General features: G+C 47.1%; 1 pseudogene; it reads left to right on the top strand.

The window, feature by feature from the left end:
• On the top strand, positions 1–26,239 carry LOC138846522 (small ribosomal subunit protein uS5-like; annotated as a pseudogene).
• Positions 26,240–27,210: the final 971 nt, after the last annotated feature.

The following is a 27,210-nucleotide window of genomic DNA, read 5'->3' on the forward strand; positions in this document are numbered from 1 at the left end:
ATGTGCTCTCACAAATGCAAGCGGTCCTTACTATGGATCACAGATCTCCACAAGCCAACAGCTTTAATGGAGAGCCTACAAGTAAGATTCACCCCAATTCTAGTGGCCACTGCTCACCTCATACAAAAGCCAGGCCCAATCCCCACTAAATGGGAAAAAACAGGAAACATCTGGGTAGAGCACTTGCCAATATTACAACCCAAACTTGGCATCCTTAGAGAACTGGTACAGGAACAATTGGAAAAGAGACACATAGAGCCCTCCACTAGCCCTCACAACACACCCATTTTTGTGATACCAAAGAAACGGAAAATATAGACTACCACAGGATTTGAGAGCCATCAACAAAATCATAAAAAAGATGGGAACATTCCAGGCTGGCATTCCCCATCCAGGGGCCATTCCTAATGGATAACAGATAGTTACCATTGATATCAAAGATTGTTTCTTTTCCATTCTCATCACAGAGCAGGATAAGGCCTACTTCGCCTTTACAGTATGAGAGCCCAATTTCCAGCTCCCTGCAAAAAGATTTCAGTGGACAGTACTCCTACAAGGTATGAAAAATAGCCCTGCCATTTGCCAAAAATATGTTTCTCATGTGACCACAACACTTAAAGATCAGTGCTTGGTCATACATTATGTGGATGATATCTTACTTGCTCACAACAATGCAGCAACTCCGAATGCCTGTGTAAGTGATACAGTAAGAAATTTACAATTCCTGGGTTTGTCTATTGCCACAGGAAAGGTACAATATTTTCCTCCCTTTCAATTCTTGGGTTATCAAATCTCCTCCCATGTATCTCCAAAGGGCCCAAACCTAAAAGTCAAGTATAAATACTCACTTAATGAATATCAGCAACTATGCGGCCAAATCAATTGGCTAAAGCCCTTCCTTCCCCTAACACCTGCAGAGCTTAGACCACTATACGATTTACTGACTAAGGGGAACAGCCCTTCTTCAAAAATCACATTGACATCAGCAGCCAAATCCACTATAGAAAAGATCAACACCCAGTTATCAAGTTTAAAAACCTTTAGATATAACCCTCAGGTGCCTCTATTTGCCATAACCATATATACCCTCAAGGACCCCTTAGGAGTTATTTGGCAACAACACAGACTACTTTTTTGGGTGCACATAGCCAGGAGCGAGTGTCATAAAATAGTTAACAAAGTAGATGCCATCCTTATGATGGGGCTTAAATTAAGAAATTATGCCAATTAGATATTTAACACAGAGCCAGACATAGTGGTCCTACCCCTATCACAATTAGAACTGTCGACAGTGATGCAGATTAGCCTGCTCTTTCAAAAGTTAATGATAAATTTCCCAGGACAGGTTGACCTGCCAGCAGACAGGCTACTCCAGACGTTACAAACTTTAGAAATAGGCTATCCAATACATGCTTTCCCAGCTAATCAACCTCAACCCATGGCACCATGTGCATTTATGGATGCCAACAAGTTACTGCTTGGAATAGTGATCAAATCCTCAACAGAAAAAGATAGGATCCATGTAGATCCCCATGGGGCATCAGTACAATTGGGAGAAAAAGGGCAATAATCAAGGTTATACTCCTTAGCCAGGATGGGCCGGTAAATATGTTTTCAGACAGCAAATACTCAGTACAGGTAGTAAAGACGATCCCCTTTGCAGTCTTTAACCTGACCAATAAGCCAATTGACCAGATGTTCACAACACTTAAAGAGCAGAGAACAGAAAACACCCATGGTATATCTCACACATAAGATCACATACTGGGTTACCTGGCTTTATTTTCCAAGGCACCAAAAAGGTTGATCGTCTTATCTTCTGCAACACGGCTTCCATTGGACACCTAGAACCAGCCTGTATTCTACACCAAAAATTTCATATTTCAGCAAGTAACATAAAATTGCTTTTCCCAGAGATAACAATGAGCCAATGCAAACACCTAGGGCACTCTTGCAAGAATTGTGCACCCCTGGCCCCATTAGGCCCACTGCAACAAGCAGTAGTGACCCCGTGAGGCCTTGCTCCTAATAAGCTCTGGCAAGTGGACGTCACCCACATGAACTCCTTTGGTAAACTTCAGTTTGTCCATGTGGTGGTAGATACTTATTCAAAGGCTGTATTTGCAACAGCCCAATCTGGAGAAAAGGCTAGTAATGTGATAAAGGCGGTTAAATCAGCCATGCTCGTCCTTGGTGTCCCCTGGACCATAAAGACTGATAACAGGCCAGCGTATACATCACAGGAATTTAATTTCTTCCTGACATCCTGGAACATACAGTCTGCCACAGGTATCCCATACAACCCACAGGGACAGGAAGAACTCATAGGATGATTAAAGATTTCTTACAAAGACAGAAAAACAATCATATGCCCCCAGACCCACAGCTTGCCTTGACAGAGGTCATTTTCACTATCAAGTTTCTTAGTTTTGATTCCCAAGGGATCATCCCAGCTTATAAACACTGGGGATCCTTTCCATCCCAGACCCCAGCCCCTATGGTTAGGAGGAAAGACCACCTGACAGGAGAATGGAAGGGACCACACCCTCTGCTAACCAAGGGTTGAGGATATGCTTGTGTCTTTCCAGAGAATGCAGAACAGCCCATTTGGGTACCAGCCAGAAGCATCAAGCCTGCAACTGACAGTCAACCAGAACCAGCTGAACAAGACTGAGAGTCTGCCTTGTTAGCAGATGCACCTGCCTTATCATCCTACCGTGAGAAACTGCCCATAGCCACATCCATTACTGCTTTATACCCCACTAGCTCTGTTCAGGCCCTCTAATGGTCCATAGCCTGCGTGTGGTCATGCCATTCCTGATTACCCTGTTCCTCATTACTACCCCCATCTGAGCAAGCGCTCCTGTGGTCTCCTGTTTTGAGTGCTGGTTAGTCAATGACATGTAAGATCCCCTGGGGGACAACCTAAGACAGGTGCAGTCATATATGGAGACCACATGGAGATAGGGTCAACAAGGTTATGACCAAGAATCATGCCTCCCATTGCTCAAAAACAAAAAAGGGGAAATGTGGTGGAATGAGAAGGTGAGAAGGTCGTGCCAAGATGGCCACTGGCAACAGAAACTGCCTGGCAACAGGCTGTGATTGGATGGTTTTGGAAACCACACAACAACAGAGCCTGACTGAGAACAGGTCGTGATTGGATGGCTTCAGAAACCACATGACAATAGAGCCTGACTGACAACAGGCTGTGATTGGATGGTTTCAGAGACTGCTTTGCAAAAGAGCCTGACTGGCAAAGGGTGTGATTGGATGGCTTTGGAAACTACCTGGCAACAGGCTGTGATTGGTTAGGGCATAGACCGCCCCTTGACCGGATTGGCTGCCTTGGCTATATAAGCAGCTGTAGCAACTGAAATAAACATGTCTGCTTTCACCCAACTCTCAGGGTCTGTGTGGTGACTCTGTGCCTCTTGCCCCCACCATGCTCTTCCTCTCAGAAACGAATCCACCACAACAAACATGGATTAAAGATCTATATCTACGACCCAAAACCATCAAGTTATTAGAGAACAATGGAGAAACCCTGAAAGATATAGGCACAGGCAAAGGCTTCTTGGAAAAGACCCCAGAGGCATAGGCAGTCAAAGCCAAATTAACAATTGGGATTGCATCAAATTGAGAAGTTTCTGTACTGCAAAAGAAACAGTCAGGAAAGTGAAGAGGCTACCGAGAGAATGGGAAAAGATATATGCAAACTATGCAACAGATAAAGGATTAATAACCAGAATCTACAAAGAGATCAAGAAACTCCACAACAGCAAAACAAACAACCCACTTAAGAGATGGGCCAAGGACCTCAATAGACATTTTTCAAAAGAGGAAATCCAAATGGCCAACAGACATATGAAAAAATGTTCAGGATCACTAGCCATCAGGGAAATGCAAATCAAAACCACAATGAGGTTTTACCTCACCCCGGTTAGAATGGCTCACATACAGAAATCTACCAACAACAGATGCTGGCGAGGATGTGAGGAAAAAGGGACACTAACCCACTGTTGGTGGGAATGCAAACTGGTCAAGCCACTATGGAAGTCAGTCTGGAGATTCCTCAGAAACCTGAAGATAACCCTACCGTTCGACCCAGCCATCCCACTCCTTGGAATTTACCCAAAGGAATTTAAATTGGCAAATAAAAAAGAGGTCTGCACCCTAATGTTTATTGCAGCTCAATTCACAATAGCTAAGACCTGGAACCAACCTAAATGCCCATCTACGATAGACTGGATAAAGAAATTATGGGATATGTACTCTTTAGAATACTATACCGCAGTAAGAAACAACGAAATCCAGTCATTTGCAACAAAATGGAGGAATCTGGAACACATCATGCTGAGTGAAATAAGCCAGTCCCAAAGGGACAAATACCATATGTTCTCCCTGATCGGTGACGACTGACTGAACACCAAGAGGGAAACCTGTTGGAGTGAGGTGGACACTATGGGAAACGGTGGCTTGATCAGCATAGCCCTGACTGTTAATGAACAACTTAATACATTATCCCTCTTAGTAGTTTTTTTATCTGTTCTACTTAATATGACTGCTTTAGATCTGTAATTGATGCACAGTTATTCTTAAGTGTTGACAATTAACTGAAATGTGATCCCTGTTGAACATGGTGGTGGGAATGGGAGAGGGAAGAGATGTATAATTTGGGACATGCTCAGGCTGACTTGCCCCAAGTGGTGGAGTTGGAAGCATACCAGGGGTTTCCAATTCAATCCCATCGAGGTGGCATGTACCAATGCCATCTCACTGTTCCAGGTGATCAGTTTCAGTTCACAGTTGGTCATGGTGGAGGGACTGGGAGTCAAAGGGAGCACATAGACAAGTCTAGTACCTGCTAACGCTAACTGATGGAGTAAATAAAGGGGAGAGTGATCCAACATGGGAAGTGAGATACTCAGCAGACTCATAGAATGGCAGATGTCCTAAATAGCACTCTGGCCTCAGAATCAGCCCTAAAGGCATTCGGAGCTGGCTGAAAAGCTCATGAGAGTATTTCAGGCATGGAAAGCCAAGACACTCTGGCAAAAGATCTCTGCGAGTGAGATCCCAGTGGAAAGAACAGGTCATCAAAGAAGGAGGTACCTTTCTCTGAAGGGAGGAGAGAACCTCCACTTTGACTATGACCTTGTCTAAACAAGATAAGAGTCGGAGAACTCAGAGGGCTTCCATAGCCTTGGAAACTCATGACTGGAGCATAGGGAGATTACTGATGCCATAGACAGGAGTGTCAATTGGTAAAGTCAACAACAGGAGTCACTGTGCACTTACTCCTCATGTAGGATCTCTATCCTTAATGTGCTGTACATTGAGATTTAATGCTATAACGAGTACTCAAACAATATATTTCACCTTGTGTTTCTATGGGGGTGCAAACTGTTGAAATCCTTACTTAATGCATACTAAACTGATCCTCTGTAAAAAAAAAAAAAAAAAAAAAAAAAAGAAATTATCAATTCCCAACTTGACTCTCACTGGGATTAAACATGACAATAGGTCTGCTCTGATTTCATCATCATTTAAAAAATCATCTATTATTTTTCACTTTATGTTTCTGTGTGGGAGCAAACTGTTGAAATCCATACTTAATGTATACTAAGCTGATCTTCTGTATAATAAGATAATCGAAAATGAATCTTGATGTGAATGGAAGGGGAGAGGGAGTGGGAAAGGGGAGGGTTGTGGGTGGGAGGGACGGTATGGGGGGGAAGCCATTGTAATCCATAAGTCGTACTTTGGAAAATTATATGCATTAAATAAAAGTTTAAAAAAAAAAAAAAGAAACCACATGGGAATCCCTCATTCCATATTGGAGTTCCTGGATTCCGCTCCTAGCTCCACTCCCAACTCCACCTTCCTGCTAATGCACACCCTGGCTCAAGTGCTTAAGTCACTGCCAACCACATGTGAGACCTGGATTGAGTTCCTGGTTTCCAGCTTCAGCCTGTCCTAATCCTAGCCTTTGTGGGCATTTGTGCCATATACCAGTGGACAGGAGAGTTCTCTCTCATTGACTCTTTTATTCTCTCTCTGTGTGAATGTTTCATTCTCTCTTTCTCTGTGATATTCAATAAATAAGTAAATATTAAAATGGCTTGCAGCACCAGCATCCCATTTGTGCACTGGTATTAGTCCTGGCTGCTCCTCTTCCAATCCAGCTCTCTGCTATGGCCAGGGAAAGCAGTAGAAGATGGCCCAAGTCCTTAGGGCCCTGCACCCATGTGGGAGACTGGAAGAAACTCCTAGCTCCTGGCTCCTGACTTCAGATCTACGCAGTTCTGGCCATTGTGGCTATTTGGGGAGTGAACCAATGGACAGAAGATCTTTCTCTCTGTCTCTCCCTCTCACTGTCTGTAACACCACCTCTCAAATAAATAATAAAAAAATCTTAAATAATTAAATAAATAAATGGATGAGTTTGGCTGTCTTTCTGCTTGTAGATGCATTTGTGGTTCTTGCCTTTCCACCCTCTGCCATGGAATGATATATCAAGAAGGCCCTCACTGCATGCTGATACTCTGATACTGGACTTCCCAGCCTCTAGGACCATGAGAAACAAGTACCTCTTGTTTTTGAATTATCCAGTTTATAAAACACAGTTACCACAGCATACAGCAGACACCACTTCAGATGTTTGGAATGCAAACCTACAAGAAGTGCTTGTATATTAGCACAAACTTGATACAAAACATTTCAATGATAGTATGAGAGATAAAGTTCCAACACAGTCTCAATTAAGACTGTAGACCTAAATGTCATAAATCTAAAATTAAGAATTAGAGTACAGCATTTATTACATATAAATAAGCACAATGGGTTTATCTGAGTAACACAAGGCTGGATTAACATGAGCAGAGTGAATAATATAATCCAGGAGCTAGCAAACTTAAGATAGAAAATACTTCAGGTTTTATGTGCCACATGCAGCCTGTGTGACACAGTCTTCTTTAGTTATGTTTGCCTGCTTGGCTTTATAATCCCTTAAACATACAAGACCATTCATAACTCACAGTCCAAAATGCAGACCAGTTTGCCAACAAGATATAGGTGGAGTATTCCTTATCTAAAAGGCCTGGGACAAGAAGTGCTACAGATTTTAAAGAGTTTTCAGAGTTTGGAATATTTCACAAATTTTATCAGCTTGGCATTTCTCTTTAAAAATCTCAATTTGTAATGTTCTGAAACTTCAAAAATTTAAAGTGTCATTTAGGCAGTCAAGAAGTTTTGGATTTTAGATAATTACAGGTTTTAGATTTCCAGTTAGGGATGTCCAACCTTTACAATTCAAAACCACATCATTATCTCAATAAATACATAAAATGTGTCTGATAATATCCAATATCTATTCATGCTTTTTAAAAAATTATGCATACTCTAAGAACATAACTCCCTTAACCCGACAAAAATTATCAACTAGAAATTCATGGCAAACTTCCCTTCTTAATGGAGTCTCAGAAAGATTTTCTTTAACATTGGGAACAAGGAAAGGATGCCTACCACACCTACTTCTACTAGGCAAAAAATACTAATGGTACAACATTTAAAAGTGGGGATAAACAACACTCTCACTATAGAACAAAGGATATGATTGTTTATGCAGAAAAACTCAGAAAGCACAAATAATTGGGATTGACAAGAGAGTTTAGATGTTCATAAGATTAATATATCTGTCTATCCATGTGTCAGTTACTTGGGTGATCTTACTCGTTAGGAGCTCCCAAAGGAACTATATGAAGCAAGCCTCTTCCACAGAGAATCCTGTGCTCACTTCTGCGAGAGCAATGGGATCCTAGTGACCTGAGATTATCCCTTTTAGAGGATTCAGCTGTTCCTTAATGTGAAGATCTCAAGTTCAAGCTCCTATCCAGTGATGGAACCCAACATTTAGTCTCCTGCTGCTGGCATTGTTGTTGCTACTTGCCTCCAGGATAAACCCAGCACCTGTTCACCATGCTAACTTTGATTTCCAAATGCTGGAGCTGATCGACATTGTTGATTGCTAGATTTTTGTCCTTGGAGATTTTTCTGATACCAAAACTACCTTATTCCACATCTTGCTATATTTTATAGAAAGATATTCTAGACCAAAGTGTGATTTATAAAAACTATTACATACAGAAAATACATTGGAAACAATCTTTTCAGATGACACAGCATAGGTAACTTGTATTCTCTTCTGCATTTCCATATCATCTATTTATAATCTGTTCATTTTATAACAAAGAAATAATATATTTAATTTTTAAAAAGAAGTTGTGTGCAGGACATGGTTCAAAAGCTTTTTGAAAGTATTTCTGAAAACACCAAAGAACACTTATCAAGCATATACCTGCTTTTTAAATAGTATCTGAATTCATTCTCATAGAAATCCTCATTATCCTTATTTTTGCAGGATATTGAGGCCCAGAAATGTTGAGTAATTTGTCCAAGAACTGAGATTTACATTCAGGAATACTTATTCCAAGGCCAGTGCTTTTTCTACATAACTATGCTGACTCCCACAAGAGAGCATTTTCACATTACCACCTGCCAGTTCTAATCAAGAGATAGTATTAAACAATTCTCTACTTTTGAAAATAACATTTAAGCTGCCAGCACTTTAAAGAAATTAATATGAACAGCTGTTTATCTAACGGAAGATACTGTATCTCAACTCAAATTACATACTATTACAGAAAAAAATCTCCAATGTGACACAGTTATGATGATTTTATAAAACAGGATTAACTGGCTGGCGCCACAGCTCACTAGCCTAATCCTCCACCTTGCGGCGCTGGCACACCCGATTCTAGTCCCAGTCGGGGTGCCAGATTCTGTCCCGGTTGCCCCTCTTCCAGGCCAGCTCTCTGCTGTGGCCCGGGAGTGCTGTGGAGGATGGCCCAAGTGCTTGGGCCCTGCACCCCATGGGAGACCAGAAGAAGCACCTGGCTCCTGGCTTCGGATCAGCATGGTGTGCCGGCCACAGTGCACAGGCCGCGGCGGCCATTGGAGGGTGAACCAACGGCAAAGGAAGACCTTTCTCTCTGTCTCTCTCTCTCTCACTGTCCACTCTGCCTGTGAAAAAAAAAAAAACAAAAACAGGATTAATTACATTATTTATTAGAGCATAAAGCTTTAAAATTTTGTTTACTGACCAATATGTTTATAAACATGTTCAATTTGCTTAACAGAGAAACAAATTACAGTAACAATGATATACCTATCAAATTGGCAAAAATTTAAAATAGGAATAACCAGATTTGACAAAAATTGAAATTATCGTATATGTTAGGAGATAATGTAATAGGTAAAAATTTGCTCAAGAACAAATGATACATGCAACATGAGAAACATATTTGGCTTTTTTTTTTCAGGCAGAGTGGACAGTGACACAGAGAGAGAGACAGAGAGAAAGGTCTTCCTTTGCTGTTGGTTCACCCTCCAATGGCTGCCACAGTTGGTGCACTGCGCTAATCTGAAGGCAGGAGCCAGGTGCTTCTCCTGGTCTCCCTTGCGGGAGCAGGGCTCAAGCACTTGGGCCATCCTCCACTGCACTCCTGGGCCACAGCAGAGAGCTGGCCTGGAAGAGGGGCAACCGGGACAGAATCCGGCACCCCAACTGGGACTAGAACCGGGTGTGCCAGCGCCGCAAGTCGGAGGATTAGGCTATTTGCCACGGCGCCGGCCATATTTGGCTTTTAACCTAGGTTTGCTGTTGTTTTTTTTTTTTTTTTTTGACAGGCAGAGTGGGCAGAGAGAGACAGAGACAGAGAAAGGTCTTCCTTTTCCATTGGTTCACCCCCCAATGGCCGCTGCAGCTGGCGTACTATGCTGATCCGAAGCCAGGAGCCAGGTGCTTCTCCTGGTCTCCCATGTGGGTGCAGGGCCCAAGGATTTGGGCCATCCTCCTCTGCACTCCCGGGCCACAGCAGAGAGCTGGAGAGGAAGAAGAGCGACTGGGACAGAATCCGGTGTCCTGAGCGGGAGCAGAACCTGAGGTGCCGGCGCCGCTAGGCAGAGGATTAGCCTAGTGAGCCAGATCACTGGCCGGCTTTTAACCTAATAATTCCTCTTCTGGGAATTTATCCTAATGAAAAAATCTCAGGTATTTATATAAAGATTTAGCTACATTAGTATTATATTAGTTCATTTTTCACTACTCTAACAAAACATTTGATGTTGGGTAACTTTATAGGGAAAAGAGGTTTCTTGTCTCACAATTCTGAAAATTCAAGGGCATGGCACCAACATTGGGCAGCTCTTATAAGGACTTCATGGTATGGTGAATGACAATGCGTGGGATGAGGCACTGTATCCCAAGACAGGAAACCAGAGAGCAATTCAAGAGGCAGTGTTGCTCTTAGACTAACTTCTCTTTTCCCTTCCAAATACCACTGTCAGGAATATGTAACAGGTAGAACACAATGCTTCCTACCCAAACCTCCCTTCCCTCTAAACACGCACTTACATAAGAATGACAGAACCAGACGCAAAACCTTGCAGAACCCAGAAGATTCATGGAGTTTTCCAAAGTCTAAACAGTACAAAACAAGAAAAGGAAAAGAACTACAGAGATGAAGCAAAAAAGAGAAAACAAAAACAAATTATGACTGGAAAGATCTCCACTTTGTTCTCAACCAATGAGGAAAACCTACTTTGAGATACGCAGTACATGAGAACTCATTCTTGTAAGTTAGTTTCAGAGCCATGTTTCATTCCACCTAAATAAGTTCCCATAGAATTAAATTTCACATCTTGGAGTCTACTCCTGGGTTAGTAGACATGCATGAATTTCTCCAAGAGTCACACAAAATAGAAGAAACAAGCCATTACACAAGAGGTGTTCTCCTACCTTAACAGCTTCTCCAAGAGTTTGCTTGTTGTCAGCTTCCTCACTGGAGTGCAGTTCCAGTCTATAATTCAACTCCTGTAATTGTTGTGCCTCTTCCTTCAATAGCATTTGTGCCTGTTGTTCCCGAAGTAATGCATTACTGAGTTCTTCACATGCACTTTCAAACTTCTCATGGGTGATCAGTTTCTTTAAAAAGGAGTGGGTGGGGGCAATTAGTTATAAACTAATTCATTTTACCTTTTTTTTTATTCAGAACTATACTTGTTAACATTAGCAATACCATGCAAACATTTCTAAGTGCCTGATACATGACAAAAATACAATTTTTTCCTTCATTTTGCAAGATAAAAATATCACTCTGCATTTCAAAATACAAAAGGCATACTTCCAAAGTTACTATTTTTAGGTAACTAAAAATCTCACAAAACTTATTCCAAATTCTATAATAAATTCAGATAATGCTTAGTTCCAATCGTCATACACGAAAACTTTTTACAAAGAATATGATCTGGGAACTAAAACCTTTAACAACTTCCTAGACTTTTCATTGACTACCTAAAGGGCTGTGTCCAGTGGATGTTATCAGATCTCCCTAATGAAACATCTACTCTACATCATACCTACCTATTCTACCCCCATTCCCACGATACAATCTTGTTTTATTTTCTTCTTATTGTCCTTATCTAAAGTCACTTCACTTTTTTAACTGCCTGTCCACACTCTGCCTCCACAAATGTAGTTCCACTGAGCAGCAAACCCAGTACTGACATTCAATAGGTACTCAATAGTTACTTGTTGAATGAAAGAACATTCATAAGTAAATATCTGCCAATAAAATTGTATCCCATAATGCACAACACAGTTTTTATCTCATCTCTCTCTCTGCCTGTCACACAAATAGATAGAAAAATCTTTTTAAAAAGAGAGAACATAAGAGATAAAACATTTTTTTAGATTTAGACATTTGCAGAAAAATGAAACTGTAACTGAAGAATCAGGATTACTTGACCTGCCTAACTCAGAAGAACTCTTTGCCCTTTGAAGGTTTATCTACTTGAACTAATAATTAACTTATATAATTTATATTATCATAGGATTCCTAACTAATCCAAGATATCAAATCAACCTAGTTGTCTATCAACAAATGAATGAATAAAGAAAATATGGTATGTTCCCATAATAGAATACTATTTGGCATTAGAAAAAAAAGTGAGATCCTCTCATTTATGAAAATATGGAGAATCTGGGGAACATTATGTTAAGCAAAGCAAACCAGGCACAGGAAGATAAGTAACACAAAATCTCACCCATGCATAGAATCTGGAACACAATCTTAAACAGAGAGGGAGTCACCAGAGGCTGGGGATGGGGGTGAAAGGAAGAGGTTCATAGAAAGAGGTTGCTTAAGAAGTGCAAAGTTGCAATTAGATGGAAGCAATAAGTCTGGAGTTGTAGTTACAGTATTGTGACCATAGTCAATGATGATATATTGTACAATTCAAATGAGCTACAAGAAAATTTTGAATGTTTCACAAAACAGAAATGGTTTTGAAGTGAGGGATATGCTAATTACTCTGACTTGATCAATACTCTATGTATATATGTATCAACACATCACACTGTACCCTATAAATATATATACAATTATTATATGTCAATTAAAAATAAAACACACAATATATATACACACACAAAGTCTGCTCCTACCTATTACCATAAATGTTAAAACTGCAATTTGCAACTTAACCAAGAGATAAATGGAAAAATATATTTACTCTGAGGTTAAACCTGCAAGAGATGTTTCCTCAAGTAATGGGATATTAAAAGTAGTTGGTTGCTAGTTTTAAGGAATAAGCTGGTGTCGGATCCTTCTCAGTGCCCCAAACCAGATTCAGTTCAGAAGGTGAAGGTGGGGCTCTGTGGTTGGGTGGCTCCCATCCATCCTGGAGCTCAGCCGGAGGCCTTGAGGGGATCTTGGGGAATGTGCGGCAAAGCTGCTCCACACTCACACCCACCCAATGCAGACAGCAGCAGATAGACATCATAATCTTTCTCTCTCGATCACTTTTTTTAAGATTTATTTATTCATTTGAAAGGCAGGGATACAGAGGCAGAGGCAGAGAGAGAGAGAGAGCTTCCTCCAGGTCTCCCACATGGGTGCAGGGGCCCAAGGACTTCATGTGCATTTGAGCAGGCTTCACTTCAGTTATGAGGTTGACTGGTGAAAAGGTCACCAGCATGTGGTGTGAGAACAGAGACTCCACTGGGCCACGGGGACAGCACCAGTGCCACCAATCTGGTAGACATCCTGTAGGGCAGAAGCTAAGTTGTCAGATGTCCAGTTGGTGGGAGGAGGCGAGCCAGGGCTCCCAGCAGTGTGAATCACTGGCATTGCAGTCATGCTGGTGTTTTCTCATCCTTGGAAAAGGTGCATTCCCAGTGCTGAGGATATTTTCACCATTCCAAACAGAAATTGGCACAAGTGCTACCGTGTCTCGCCAGTGCAGTCCCCAGTCGTTACCAAGACGCCCATGTTACGGGAGTGTGAGCCCTGGCTAGGCTTGGGCCAGCTTCCTGCCTCCAGGTGAGGGAGAATCAAGGAAGACACGTGGATAAAGGTGAGCAGAGAAGCAAACTACTTCAAGACAGAGGGAAAGCCCACAGGCGGGAGCAGGTTAACCTCCAGGGAGAGAACGCTGCTGCTAGCAGGGTTTGGGGCTGTCCTTTCCTAGTCCTGGAAGCACAGGGGCCACTGTCTGTGGCTTAAGTGAACATTCAAGTAGAGTGAGGCTTGGGAAGGGTTCGAGGGGCTTCCACTTGCAGGCCATTTTTGGGCATTTTCGAGTTGTCATGGCACTGGTGGATGATGGGAGTGGGGCTTGGACAGCACACACAGGGCTGTAGTGCACACAGGGCTCTCTCATTTCAGTTTCCCTCTTTCCCTGGGAATCTTGGTCCTTTCTCTCAGCCTCTGAATACATACCCTTATGCTTCCATTTTCTCTGAAGCTGGGCTAGTTTTGTGCCTTATTCTCAACAAAGATATGGAAAGTGCTCCTTCTGAAGGTATCTTCCACTGAAGCTAATGCTCATGCCCATTACACAAATACATTTCACTCCCCTGGGAAGCTCCCTGTACTACAAGGCTTATTCAAGTGCCTCACACCTTGGGCCCAGTTGCTCCCACATACAAAGAACAGTGGCTCATTGTCCCAAATGTCATCCTAGATTGTGTCTATGGTCCACAAGGAAATCACCAAATCCTTCCTTCCATGGCAACTTTGGATTCCTTGTCTGGCCTGGGCTTATGCAATTTTTATCTCAGAGTGTTGCAGCTCCTGCCCACCTCTGAGCTGTCCACAGTGCTGATGCTGTGTGTGTGGCGCAGGCCATGGTGCTGACCAGTGGTGGCCTGGGCCTCAATGCCAAACAGAAGGCCAGCAGCTCAGGGGCTTGGACATTTTTTGTTCTTCACCCTGCTCAGGGACTTTGCATTGTAGTTCAGGACAGATGGAATCTCATTTTGGTATTGCTGGACAAAAGCCATGGATTACGTGAGATTGGTGTGTGGAGTCTTTATTCTTCTGGCCTGAGCAACACCTACAGAAAGGGCAGCAGGGCCCGGGGCATCTTGTTGGAAGATGTCGGACAGCTGCCAATCAGAGTCTCTTATATCAAAGCTAAAGACCACAGAAAACTGAAGTTTCATCATTATCCTATATAGTCATCTGCTTAGTCTTTATTGAAGTATCTAATGGAATTAATTACTTTCTTTTGGAAACACAGGGTTGATATATTTTATATTTTTTGTTATGCTGGCTTTCTGTCAGCAAAATTTCTGAGTAAAATCAACACATTCACTCATCGAGGGAAAATACTAAGTCAGACAGAAATGTACTTTGTACTCATGTCCCCTAATACCCGATAGCTCTGAGGATGGTCAGTTTGGTGCGAGGTAACTTATGGACTGAGTACAGCATATGAGAGGTCTCTACAGGGAAGTGTGACCACAGGCGTGTGGCTGACCACACAGATGTGTGTGTATGGTAGAGAGCATGGGGCTCTGGGAGAAGTGTGAGCAACATTGACACAGATTGTATCCAGATGAAAATGCACCTAAAGCATCACTCAGTAGAGCTTGGACTGTATGCTAAGGGCCATAGTGGGCCATGAAAAGCTGATAATGAAAAATGTGATATAAGTATCATAGAGTGTAAGTCCACAAGTTTGCTATTTTTCTTCCTCCATCATCATTTTTCCTTCTTCTGGATTAAACATTTTTCAGGATCTCACAGATTTTCATGACTTTAACTAAAATATCTGAAAGAGCTTTGGGAAATCCAAGGCTTATTTTAGCCTCCAGCTTGGAGGCTACACTTCAGGGTCAGGCAGCCCCACAGTCTGGTGTCTGTGGAAGCCGCTCATGGCAGGTGCAGGGGAGTAATCAGATCTTGAGCCAGGAGGAAGAGAGAAAACCTAGACCCAACTACTACTCAAATAACCAAACCTCTCATGTGAACTACCCCCTGAGGGAACACCCTCAAAGACGCAAAAACGTACCACTGGCCCCATCTCTCACATGCCCTCATTATACCAAATCTCCACCATTAATCCACCAAACATCAACATTAAGACATTTGAGCTTAAACAACTCCCTGAGTTTTGGGAGACAAGTCCTGTTGTACCTACACATAAGCTCTATCTCCTGTTTTTGTTGTTGGTCTAGAGTTTACAATAGACATCTTCTCTTTATCACACACTGCCATCCAGTGATACTGGACTTCTTCACCTATAATATAGTAACCCCACAACAACAGGTTTCCATTCACCCTCTTATGCTTCTGCAATTTCATAATTTTACTTCTACCTACATTATAAACAATACAACCTATTGTTACAATTTTGCTTTAAAAATGATCAATTAAGGCAATTAAAGGTAAGCAGTCTTTTATATTTATCAACATGCTACCCATTTTCAGTGTTCGGTGTTCATTTTTATAAATTTAGGTTTTCATCTGGCATCATTTTTCTCACATGTGAAGCATTTAATAAGCTTATGTTTTTAAATGATTTATTCATTTATTTGAAAGGCAGAGTGACAGAGAGGGAGAAACAGAGAGAGAAGAGATCTTCCATCCACTGGTTCACTCCCCAGATTCCCACAAGAGTCAGGGCTGCACCGGGCCAAAGCCAGGAGCCTAGAACTCCAACTGTGTCTCCCATGAGGGATGCAGGGATCTAGGTACTTGGGCCATCCTCCGCTGTTTACCCAGGTGAATGAGCAGGATGCTGTATTAGAAGCAGAACAGCCAAGACATGAACTGGTGCTCTGATGTGGGATGCCAGCATGGCAGGCAGCAGCTCAACCCACTGCACAACGCCAGCCCCCTAAGCTTTCTTTTTTTGTCCCCAAAGGCTTATTTATTTGAAATGCAGAGTTACAGGGGTAGATGTGGGAAGAGAGAGACAGAGAGAGATCTTCCATCTGCTGGTTGATGTCCCCAGATGGCTGCCACAGGCGGGGCTGGCCAGGCTGAAGTCAAGAGCCCAAGCAGCTGTCCAAACAGTTGAGCTATCTTCTACTACCTATCCAGGTGCATTAGCAGGAAGTTGGGTTGGAAGTGGAGCAGCCAGGACTTGAAAATGGATGCTCTTATGGGATGCCAGAGTCACAGGTGGCAGCTTGACCCACTGGGCCACAGCACCGCCCCAACCCTGGGTTTTCCTTGTAGTAAGGGTCTGTTGATGATAAATTCTGTTTTTGTACCTTAGGGAATGAATGCCGGTATTGCCATATCTTCTTGGAATCAACATGAATTAAGGACAAGGCCAGATAATCAGAGACATCTGCCCCACCCCAGGATGCACCCTACCCAGGACAGCTCCAAGAAGGCACAGGAACCAAAGAGGGGTTGAAATTGGCAGGTGTTTCATTCTGAGCCTCAGGTAATGCAGAAAGTACGAACTCAAAAGAAATGGGCTGAGACACTGAATGACTGAGTCAATGCCCTCTTCTGGGTTTTATATATTTTTAAATTTATTTGACAGGTAAATTTATAGACAGTGAGAAAAGAGACAGAGAGAAAGGTCTTCCTTCCTCTGGTTCACCCCCCAAGTTGCACCGATCCAAAGCCAGGAGCCAGGTGTTTACTCCCAGTCTCTTATGTGGTGCAGGGGCCCAAGCACTTGGGCCATCAATCACTGGCTTCTCTGGCCACAGCAGAGAGCTGAACTGTTAGAGGAGCAACCGGGACTAGAACCCAGAGCCCATATGGGATGCTGGCGCCCAGGTGGAGGATTAACAAAGTGAGCCATGACTGGTGCAGAAGCAGACGCGGGCTGGCCAGTGGACCCGGTTCAAGGGGTCTATTGCCATTGGGGCTACAACGGCCACATCAGCCTGGGCGTGAAGTGCTCCAAGGAGGTGCCCCTGCCATATGAGGGGCCATCATCCTAGCCAAGCTGTCCATCATGCCCGTGAGTAGAGGTTACTGGGGGAACAAGATTGGCAAGCCACACAACGTGCCGTGCAAGGTGATCGGCTGCTGTGGCTTTGTACTGGGGCACTGTATGCCCCTACCAGGGGCACTGGGATCGTCCCCGCTCCTGTCCCAAGAAGCTGATGCTGATGGCTGGCACTGACAACTGCTATACCTCAGCCCGGGTGCACTGCCATCCACGGCAACTTTCCCAAGGCCACCTTCAATGCCATCTCCAAGACCTACAACTACCTGACCCCTGACCTCTGGAAAGAGACCGTGCTCGCCAAGTCTCCCTCTCAGGAGTTCACCAACCATCTCATGAAGACTCACACCAGGGTGCCATGCAGAGGACCCAGGCTCCAGCTGTGGCCACAACAGAGGTTTTTACACAAGAAAAATAAAGTGGATGGAGCCTGCCAAAAAAAAGAAAAAAGAAAAAAGAAAAAAGAAAAAAGAAAAAAGAAACAAAAAATACCCTAAATATACCACTCTGTCTCCCCCATCAGATAAAGAAATAAAGCCGAACCCCTCATCCTCCCGCCTGCGTCGTCCATCCTTACTCCTTCATTTGCGTGCAGCCCTGCCTCCAGCTTCACCTCCACGCAGTCAGTCCTCAGCGGACTGACAACCCTGGGGTCCTGAGGTGGGGCGGGGGTCAGCCACAGAAGCACTGAGTCAGCCTCTACACTTGCCAAAGCTCCCACTGGGAGACCCCTATGCTGTGGGCAACCGAGTCATCCCCAAGGAGGCGGTGGGGTAGGCGCCGAAGCAGCGTGGGCGCTATGCCCTCAACCGGGCAGGGACCTCACCATGGCCCCCACCCCACTCCAGAGAGCGTGCCCCGGCCCCAGTGCTCTGGCTTGGCACCTCGGCTTCCCGGCTCTGGGAGCTCAAGGGACCAAGCGCTCCTGCCAGTCCCTGCACGCTGCCCTGAGCAGCCGCTTCCTGGCACTGCCGCCCACTGCGCAAGGGCTTCAGAGTCCAGATACCCAAGAAGGAGCGAGCTAAAGCCCAAAGCCCAGGTCTCTCCCTGGAAGGATTTTCCAGTCTGTTCTCCCAACACTGCCGTGGGCCAGTTCTTTCCTCTCTGTTAGCAGATTGATTTCTTTGGAAGGTAGTTCCAGAAAGGGAGAGACAGAAGACACAGCTCTTCCATCTGGTGGGTCACTCCCCGAATGGCGAGTCCCTGGGGCTCTACATGGAGCCCAGCACTTTTGGAACCTACTCCACCAGTTTTTTGGCTCCCACTGGAGCTCCAAGAGGGGGTGGCCCAGGCCTCTGTGACTGTCCTGGGTTGCATCTGTTCATTGATTCCGAGTTCTCTGCAGCTCTGCTGTAGAAGCCGTGGCCCAGGGTCTCTGTGCCAAGTCAACCTAAATTTTGATCTTCAGTGGTCCTGTGGGAAATTCTCCACTGCTGCTGGGTTGCCAGGGCCTGGGTCACAGAGGCACAATATGCACAACCCCCCAGGCGCTGGAATCACACACAGAGCTGGGGCTCCTTTCACCAGGGAGAAAAGGATGTATGCACCTATTTGAATGAGCTACAGAGAGAGAGAGAGAGAGAGAGAGAGAGAGAGAGAAGTCTTCTATCCACTGGTTCACTCTCCAGTTGGCCGCAACAGAGTTGGATCAGAAGTGGAGCAACTGGGACTGGAACCAGCGCCCATATGGGATGCCAGCACTGCAGGTGGCGGCTTTATCCACTATGCCAAATCATTGGGCCCTCAAGCGGCGTCTTAATCACTGTGCCAAACATACACCCAAGCAACAAAATTTTAGTTTACTTTTTAAAAACGACTATTTATTTGGAAGAGAGAGAGAGAAATCTTCCATCTGCTGGTTCCTTCCCCAAATGATCTCAAAGGCTGGGGCTGGGCAAGGCGGGGTGGCAGGGGCCCAAGTACCTGGGCCATTGCTGCTGATTTCCCAGGTGTATGAGCAGGGAGCTGGACCAGAAGCAGAGCAGCTGGGACTCTAGCTGGTGCTCCAATTTGTGATGCTGGCATCTGAAGCGGTGGCTTAGCTCTCTGCCATGAGGCCAGCCCCAGAGCAGAACGTTAAAGATGGGTTTCCTTCATTGGTTTTGGAGTTTCTGGAATTGAGTCTTGGGCCAAAAATGCTAGAGGTTCTGAATAGTACAGAGAGCAGCAGAAGTCCGGGGTGCGAACTCTTCCTTCAGACACATAAGACAGATGCATCTGGTGCCAGGATTCAGCAGCTGCCTGGGGCATTGAATGTGGTGACTCCATCCGTGTATTTCCAAGTGCTTATGCATAATGAAATAAGTCAGATTCCCTCCCCCAACCATATTCTTTCACTGATTTGTGGTAGCTAATGTACAGAGCACAAAGAAACTTAATGGAGATAAATGAAATGGACCTCTAGGAATTTGTGGTTTTTTAAAGGTTCATTTATTTATTTCAAAGGCAGAGTTACAGAGAGGCAGAGCAGAGAGCGAGAGCGAGAGGGAGCGAGAGAGAGAGAGGTCTTCCATCTGCTGGTTCACTCTCCATATGGCTGCAACAGCTGGAGCTGTGCTGATTTGAAGCCAGGAGCCAGAAGCTTCTTCCAGGTCTCCCACGTGGGTGCATGATGGCAATGCCAGTGATTCACACTGCTGGGAGCCCTAGATTGCCTCCTCCCACCAACTAGACATCTGACTACTTAGCATCTCCCCTACAGGATGTCTACCAGATTGGTGGCATTGGTGCTGTCCCCGTGGCCAAGTGGAGACTGCTGTTCTCACACCGCATGCTGATGACCTTCATGCCAGTCAGTGTCACAACTGAAGTGAAGTGTGCTGGAATGCACATGAAGTCCTTGGGCTCCTGCAACCGCGTGGGAGACCTGGAGGAATCTCCTGGCTCCTGGCTTCGCATCGGCACAGCTCTGGCCTTTGCTGCCCACAGGGGAGTGAACCAGTGGATGGAAGACTCTCTCTCCCTCTCTCTCTCTCTCTGCCTCTGCTAATCTGTAGATCTACCTTTCAAATAAATAAACAAATCTTAAAAAGAGAGAGAGAGAGATTTTGATGTGCATCAGTTGCTGTTGCACTGGGAGGTGTGGGTGGGGAGCAGCATCACCCAGCATTCCCCAGACTGCTCCCCGAGAACTCTGGCTGAGCTCCAGGATGGATAGGAGCCACGCACGCACAGAGCCCCACCTTCGCTTTCTGAACAGGATCTGGATTGGGGCCCCAAGAAGGATTCGACTCTGGCTTGAAGAGAGCCCCTGTGAGAGCCACGTGAATGCTGGGAAGAATTTTCTGGTGAAGCATGGGTGGCAGAAGAGAAGAGCATTGATGCTGTGGGGAAAGGTTGTGGAGACCATTCCTCAGAGACCAGCAGTGTAGAAAGACAGGTCCCACCTGTCCTCCTCTGTGTGTGGGAGTGAGACTAAGAATCTGAACACAGACGTGGATGACTAGAGTGGGAGGGCTGGAGGGGTGAAAGGAGTTTGGATTAAAAAACTGGGGCAGCTGGGTGTGGCTCATGTGTGACAGACACACCAATAGGAGATATTAATGGGGCAGCCAGCTGGGGTATATGGAAACTCCTCACAATGTTTATGTTGTAAATTTAAAATTAACAACATTCATACAATTTTAGAAAATATTTATTTGAAAGGCAAAGTTAGAGAGAAGGGTGCGAAGGACAGAGAGGGAGAATCTTCCATCTGCTGGTTTACTCCCCAAATGGCCACCACAGCAGAGCTGGGCCAGACTGAAGCCAGGAGCCTGGAGCTCCATCAGGGTCTCCTCCATGGGTGCAGGGGCCCAACTCTTGGCCCATCATCTGCTGCTTTCCCAGGTGCATTAGTGGGCACCTGGATCAGTAGTGGAACAGCTGAGACTCGAACCTGTGTTCATACAGGATGCTGGTGACACAGACGGTGGCCTACAATAAAATATGTTGTAAACAGAAAGCAATATCAGCAGAGCACACATGCACACTTTGTTTACAGAGGGGACAAGACGATGTGAAAGACGAAGCCTGCAGTGAACAGCCCAGCCAGGGCTAGGCCAGGCCCAAGCCAGGAGCCAGGAGCTTGAGTGCAGGGGTCCAAGCACTTGGGCCATTAGCAGGGAGCTGGATCCGAAGCGGAGCAGTGGAGACTTGAACCGGCGCCCATATGGGATGCTTTAATCACAGGTGGCTGATTTACCCATTGTGTCACAACACAGGCCCCAGATCAGTGTTTTTTTTTTTTAAAGATTTGATTTATTGATTTGAGAGGTAGAGTTACACACAGTGAGAAGGAGAGACAGAAAGGTCTTCGATCCTCTGCTTCTTTTCCACGGTGGCCACAATGGTCAGAACGGGGCTGATCTGAAGTCAGGAACCAGGAGCCTCTTGTGGTGCAGGGCCCATCTCTTTTGCCATCTTCCACTGCTTTCCCAGGCCATAGCAGTAAGCTGGATGGGAAGAGGAGCAGCCAGGACTAGAACCAGTGCCCATATGGGATGCTGCCACCACAGGTGTAGGATTGACCTACTGCACCACAGCGCAGGTCCCTCAGTGTTTTTGTTTTTGTTTTCTTATAGCAACCATATTCTGATCCCCGTTGTCAATGCCCTAGTCCACCTGCTAAAGGAGGCCTCCCATGTGCTGTTATGGATCTACTTTTAGGTTCTACACCCTGAAATTCCCCTGCCCGGGGAGGGAGATGCTGGGCTGTGGCCATCGGCAGGCTTCCAGGGGCGTCATGGCTCTGCAGTGGGGCAGTGGTCTCGTGTCCAAACGTGGCCCCAGGGCACCGCTGCCTGGCCAGGGTGGTGCCCCCACTTGGAGTCTGAAGAATTAGCAGGAGATTAAACATGGTTATGCTGATAGGATTCCACGGACAGAGCAATGGGCAGCTACCAAGGGGTGGAGGTGGTCCAGGCACTCCCAGAGTGCGCCGGGTTTTCTTTGGGATGCCCAAGGCAGTTTGCCTGTTGACTTGTTGGCAAGCCAGTGAATAACATCTGCTTATTCGGAGAAAGCAGTGGAAGCGAACAGAGCAAGCCCGGGAAGTCCCGCCAGCAGCCCTGTCCTCCGCGCAGCACCCCTGAGCCTTCCTCTCCCCACACAGGCCAACTTGGAAAGTTCTGATAGGCAGTCAGCAGCCGTCCTGATCCGGCTCCTGCTGACTTCTCTTTGTTTCTGCATCTAAGAGAAGGGCACATATCTGTGCTCAGAGAAGAATGTCAGAAAGCCTGCATCGCCAGGGAGAAGTTCCCAGGGTGCCCGGTTCTTTAGAGATGGGCCAACTGGTGGTTTCATTGCTCCTAAAAGTGTCTTGAACTTGAGGGGGCTGATATAGTGCTAAAGTTACCATTTTAAATTGGCATCTTTTCATTCCATCTAACTGCTAACCTCTTCAAGTGCCATATATGTAAATAGGTCTAGGGTGTGACTTAGGGAGGGTCCATCAAAGACTTAATACCATCCCAAGTTGGCTTATAAAGGAAACGACTGGCAGCAACAGGCAGAGCAACCGCAGATGCTGGAGAAGAAGCAGCTTCGGAAATACTGCCGGTCCCCATCCTGATGTCAAGTGAGCAAGTGGCCGAGGCAGGTGGGCGAGAGGTTGGCTGTGCGGAAACCAAGGCGGCCATGCAGGGCTTGGTAATAATCCAAGTCTTACCAGCACCTAGTCCCGGTTGCTCCTCTTCCAGTCCAGCTCTCTGCTGTGGCCCGGGAAGGCAGTGGAGGATGGCCCAGGTGCTTGGGCCCTGCACCCCATCAGAGACCAGGAGGAAGCAGCTGGCTCCTGGCTTCAGATCAGCACAGTGCACCGGCCATAGCGGCCATTTGGGGGGCAGAGGTGAACCAACGGAAGGAAGACCTTTCTCTCTGTTTCTATCGAACTCTGCCTTTCTAAATATAAAAAGAAAAGAAAGAGTTATGCACGGCTTTCAAAAAATTGTTTTTTGCACCAGAATGAACCCATTTTTTGACTCATTTTTTCCATGCATTTCTTAGTCTCTCTGTATTTTCTCATGTTTTCCTTTGCATTGGAACAACCTAGTGTAGAGTGCATTTCTTGTCTGGAGACACAGATACAATCTTTCTCTTTTAAAAAGTTTTGTTTAAAGAGTTCGTTGATGGGGCCGGCGCTGTGGTGCAGTGGGTTAAAGCCCGGGCTGGAAGTGCAGGCATCCCATATGGGCTCGGTTCAAGTCCAGGCTGCTCCTCTTCTGATCCCGCTCTCTGGCGTGGCCTGGGAAAGCAGGAAAAGATGGGCCCCTGCACCCACATGGGAGACCAGGAAGAAGCTCCTTGCTCCTGCCTTTGGAATGACACAGCTCAAGTCATTGTGGCCAGTTGGGGAGTGAACCAGTGGATGGAACACACTCTCTCTGTCTCTCTCTCTCTCTGTGCCTCTCCTTCTTTCTCTGTGTAACTCTGACCATCAAATAAATGAATAGACCTTCTTTTTTTTTCTAAAAAAAAGAAAGTATATACTTGAATGCAAGTTTTATAATAAAAATAAGCTCTCCCACATCGGTGCAGGGGTCGTATTATTTGGCTGTTGTCTGGTGCTTTGCTAGGCACATGAGCAGGGAGCTGCATAGGCAGTGTTGCCAGTGGTGGGTTTTACCCACTCTGCCACAATGCCAGGTGCCTTCTTAAAATGAAAAAAGTTACTTTGCATTTGTAGCTGCAGTGGCCAAGGGCTGGTGCAATCCAAAGCCAGGAGCCGGGAGCTCCATCTGGGTCTCCCATGTGGGTGTGGGGGTCCGAGTACTTGGGCCATCTTCTACTGCTTTCCCAGGTGCATTTGTAGGGAGCTGGATGGGAAGTGGAGCAGCTGGGACTCCAACTGGGACTCTGGGATAGGAACCCAGCATTGCAAGGCCTCCCAGGGGCCGGCCCCAGTGGCTGCATTCTAACCACATACATGTGCTTCTGGCCTCCTTCTCCTCTGCGTGCAGCTCTTTCTCCATCTCTTTCCAACCCCTCCATGGCTGAGGGCTTCCTCCAAAGCCCTATGCAGTTTTTCTCTCTCTCTGTCTTTCCCATGAGCTGGGAAAAAACTGGGAGCTTGGCACTTGCCTTCACAGGGTGTGGGTGTGGGTGTGGGTGTGGGTGTGGGTGTGGGTGCAGGTGTGGGTGTGGGTGTGGGTGTGGGTGTGAGTGTGTGGGTGTGTATGTATGCATGTATGTGCATTTAGGTATGTATGCGTGTGTGTGTGGGTGGATGTGTGTGTGTTCTTGTGTATGTATGTGTGTGTTTCTGTGTGTCTGTGTGTGTGTGTGTGTGTGTGTGGCAGCAGGACATCTTCCCCTCGTGAAGTTCAAGCTCACGTCGAAAATGCATGACCATGAGATCAGGCTCTGCCTTCCAGGGTGCATTTTCCAAAATTCCTTTGCGAGACCCTGGCAAAGAGGAAGAGACCCCAAGAGACAGCGCTGGTGTCTCCCGAGCAACCGGGGACCAGGTCACGCCCCAAATGTCTGCATCAGGAACTCCAATGGATTCTTGCTTAAAGCAAACCAAAGGCCTGTGTTGCTGTTCCCTCTGCAGTGCCCAGGTGCTCTCGCCGCAGCCGCACGGCCTTTACCCCCGACCAGCTGGGCATGCTGCAAGCTGTTTTAGAAACCAGCCGCTGCCCAGATTGGAGCCGAGTCCAAGAGTTAGCGTCCGAGCTTCATCTGGATGTGTATGTGATCAAGGTATGTCCTGAGCCCCGCGCCCTCCGCGCCGCGCACTCACTTGCTGTGGTCACCGCTGCGCTGGCTGCTCAGGGCAATGGCCAATGCGCGCGCTGCGCTTCGCAGTCCCCGCGAGGCTGGCAGGCAGAGGCTGCCCCGGGACTTGTCCCGAACTTCCTGCGCGTGGGCACTTGACAAGAAAGACTCCCCCGGGAGGGCGGACGGGGCCCTCGCGGCTGCATTGCGGTGGCGGTTGTGGGCGCAAGAGTTCAAGTCTGAGCCGGCCTGCGGTGGCGGCCAGGACCGCGCCTGGTGGATGGCGCCGCCCAGCCCCAGCGCGGGGAGCCAGCCGAGAGCCGCCCGCGCAGGCTGAGCCAACACATGTGTGCAGGGAGCGCGTTTAAATGTATTGGATGAGACGCAATGAGACCGACTTTTTTTTTTAAGATGTATTTATCTCTTTGAACGAGTTCGAGGCAGAGAGAGGTGTCTTCCATCGGCCGGTTCACTGCCCCCAGGGCCCACGGCGGCTGCGCGCGACCCCATGGCCGAATGACCCCACCAGGCCTCCCCTCCGAGGGTCTCCGCACCTCTCAGTACTGTGTCCTTAGAGACCGAGCTCCCAGAACGTGAGCCTTTGTGGTGCAAAGCCTAGTGCACAAAGTTCTAGGTTCTGCAGCGGAGGATCGCTTGGGAGCAGGGCAGAGGCTGCCCGGCCCCCTCCCCTTTACCTGATGCCTGCGGCTCCCTCCCGGGCCCGGCACAGCGTTTGAGAAAGAGGCTTGAGCCCAGCGTGCCCACGCCACAAGGGCCCCGAGCTTCTGAGGTCCATGGGGTCTCCCTGGGGTCCTTGCCTCTGGAGTAACCTGCTCCCTCCCTTCCTCCCCAGACCTGGTTTAAAAATCAGCGCGCCCAGCAAAGAAAACTGCAGCGAAAGGGCCAGCCCCGCCAGCCCAGCGAGTCCACACCTCAGCCTCCTCCTCTGCCTCCGCTGCCACCACCGCTGCTGCTGCCACTGTCGCCGCCGCCGCCGCCGCCGCCGCCAACATGCTCGGAGCTCAGCGCGCCTGCGGAGGAAGAGCAGGGCCCCGGGGGCTCCCAGGCGCAGGGCCCCGAGGCTGCTGAGGACCCGCTGCCCGCAGATCTGCACAACATCCATCTGGACTCCTCTGCGCCCTGGGCTTCGCTGCCTCATGACATCGGGGAGCTCGTGCGCATGTACCGCTTGTTCCATGACGACGAGCCAGACGACTAGCAGATATCTGAAGCCCCAGACTTCAAGGGCCGAATTTTTTCCAGTCCTAGAAAAAAGAAAAAGGACGAAGCAGTCTGTAGGAGCCCCTGCCGGCGACCTGGAGACAGCCCTGGAGGGACCACTCCTCTGCCTTGTTCTTTACAAAAGCAAATGTGCTGGGAGTTTGGGGGGCTCTCTGGGCTGGTCCGAGGCATCACAGCCTGGAGGCTGGTTTTCTGTAGTGTGTGGACGTTTTGTAATGGTGAACTTAGATACTTGTGAAGTGCCACAAGAAGACGATTTATGGGGTTCCTGAGGGCAGTCAGGCGGGCCTGGCGACCTCGCCGCGGCCTTGGCCCCCAGCCGCCACCAGAGAGTCCGGGGTCGCCGCCACCGTGGAGCGCCAGGGGGCGCCATCGTAGACAACGCGAAATCCAGGGCCGCAAGGGCGTGGTGGCCACGTTCGTGGGCTGCCGTCCTCCGCGTGCTCTCGGGCGGTGGGTGGGCAGCGGGCCTCCCGGGGCCACGCACGAGGGGACGGGCCTGAGACTCGGGCGCCCGGACCCGCTTTCCAGTGGTCAAGTTCTCCCAGAGTTCTCGCCTCTGCTTCCCGCAGGTCGCTAGGCGCCTCAGGCCCGCCCCCTTGCTCTTACTGTCCAATCAGGAGCGAGGGAGGGATTCCTTCGGGCTCCAGCAGGGCAGGGATATTTTTTTCTTTTTTCTTTGTTTGAAGGCAGAGTTCAGAGCGGTAGAGTTAGTGATGAGATAGAGGTAGAGAGGGATACAGAGAGATAGAGATAGGGATAGAGAGGTAGAGAGAGATACATAGTGATAGAGAGAGAGAGAGAGAGGCCTGCAGTGCCTGCATCCCGTAGGGGCCCCGGTCTTCCGATCCAGCTTTCTGCTATGGCTGGGAAGCAGTAGAGGATTTGCCCAAGTCCTCGGGCCCCTGGGCCTGTGTGTGTGGGAGACCCAGACCCAGACCCAGAAGA

This window comes from Oryctolagus cuniculus, chromosome 18, assembly GCF_964237555.1.
Source record: "Oryctolagus cuniculus chromosome 18, mOryCun1.1, whole genome shotgun sequence".
NCBI classification, from domain to species: domain Eukaryota; kingdom Metazoa; phylum Chordata; class Mammalia; order Lagomorpha; family Leporidae; genus Oryctolagus; species Oryctolagus cuniculus.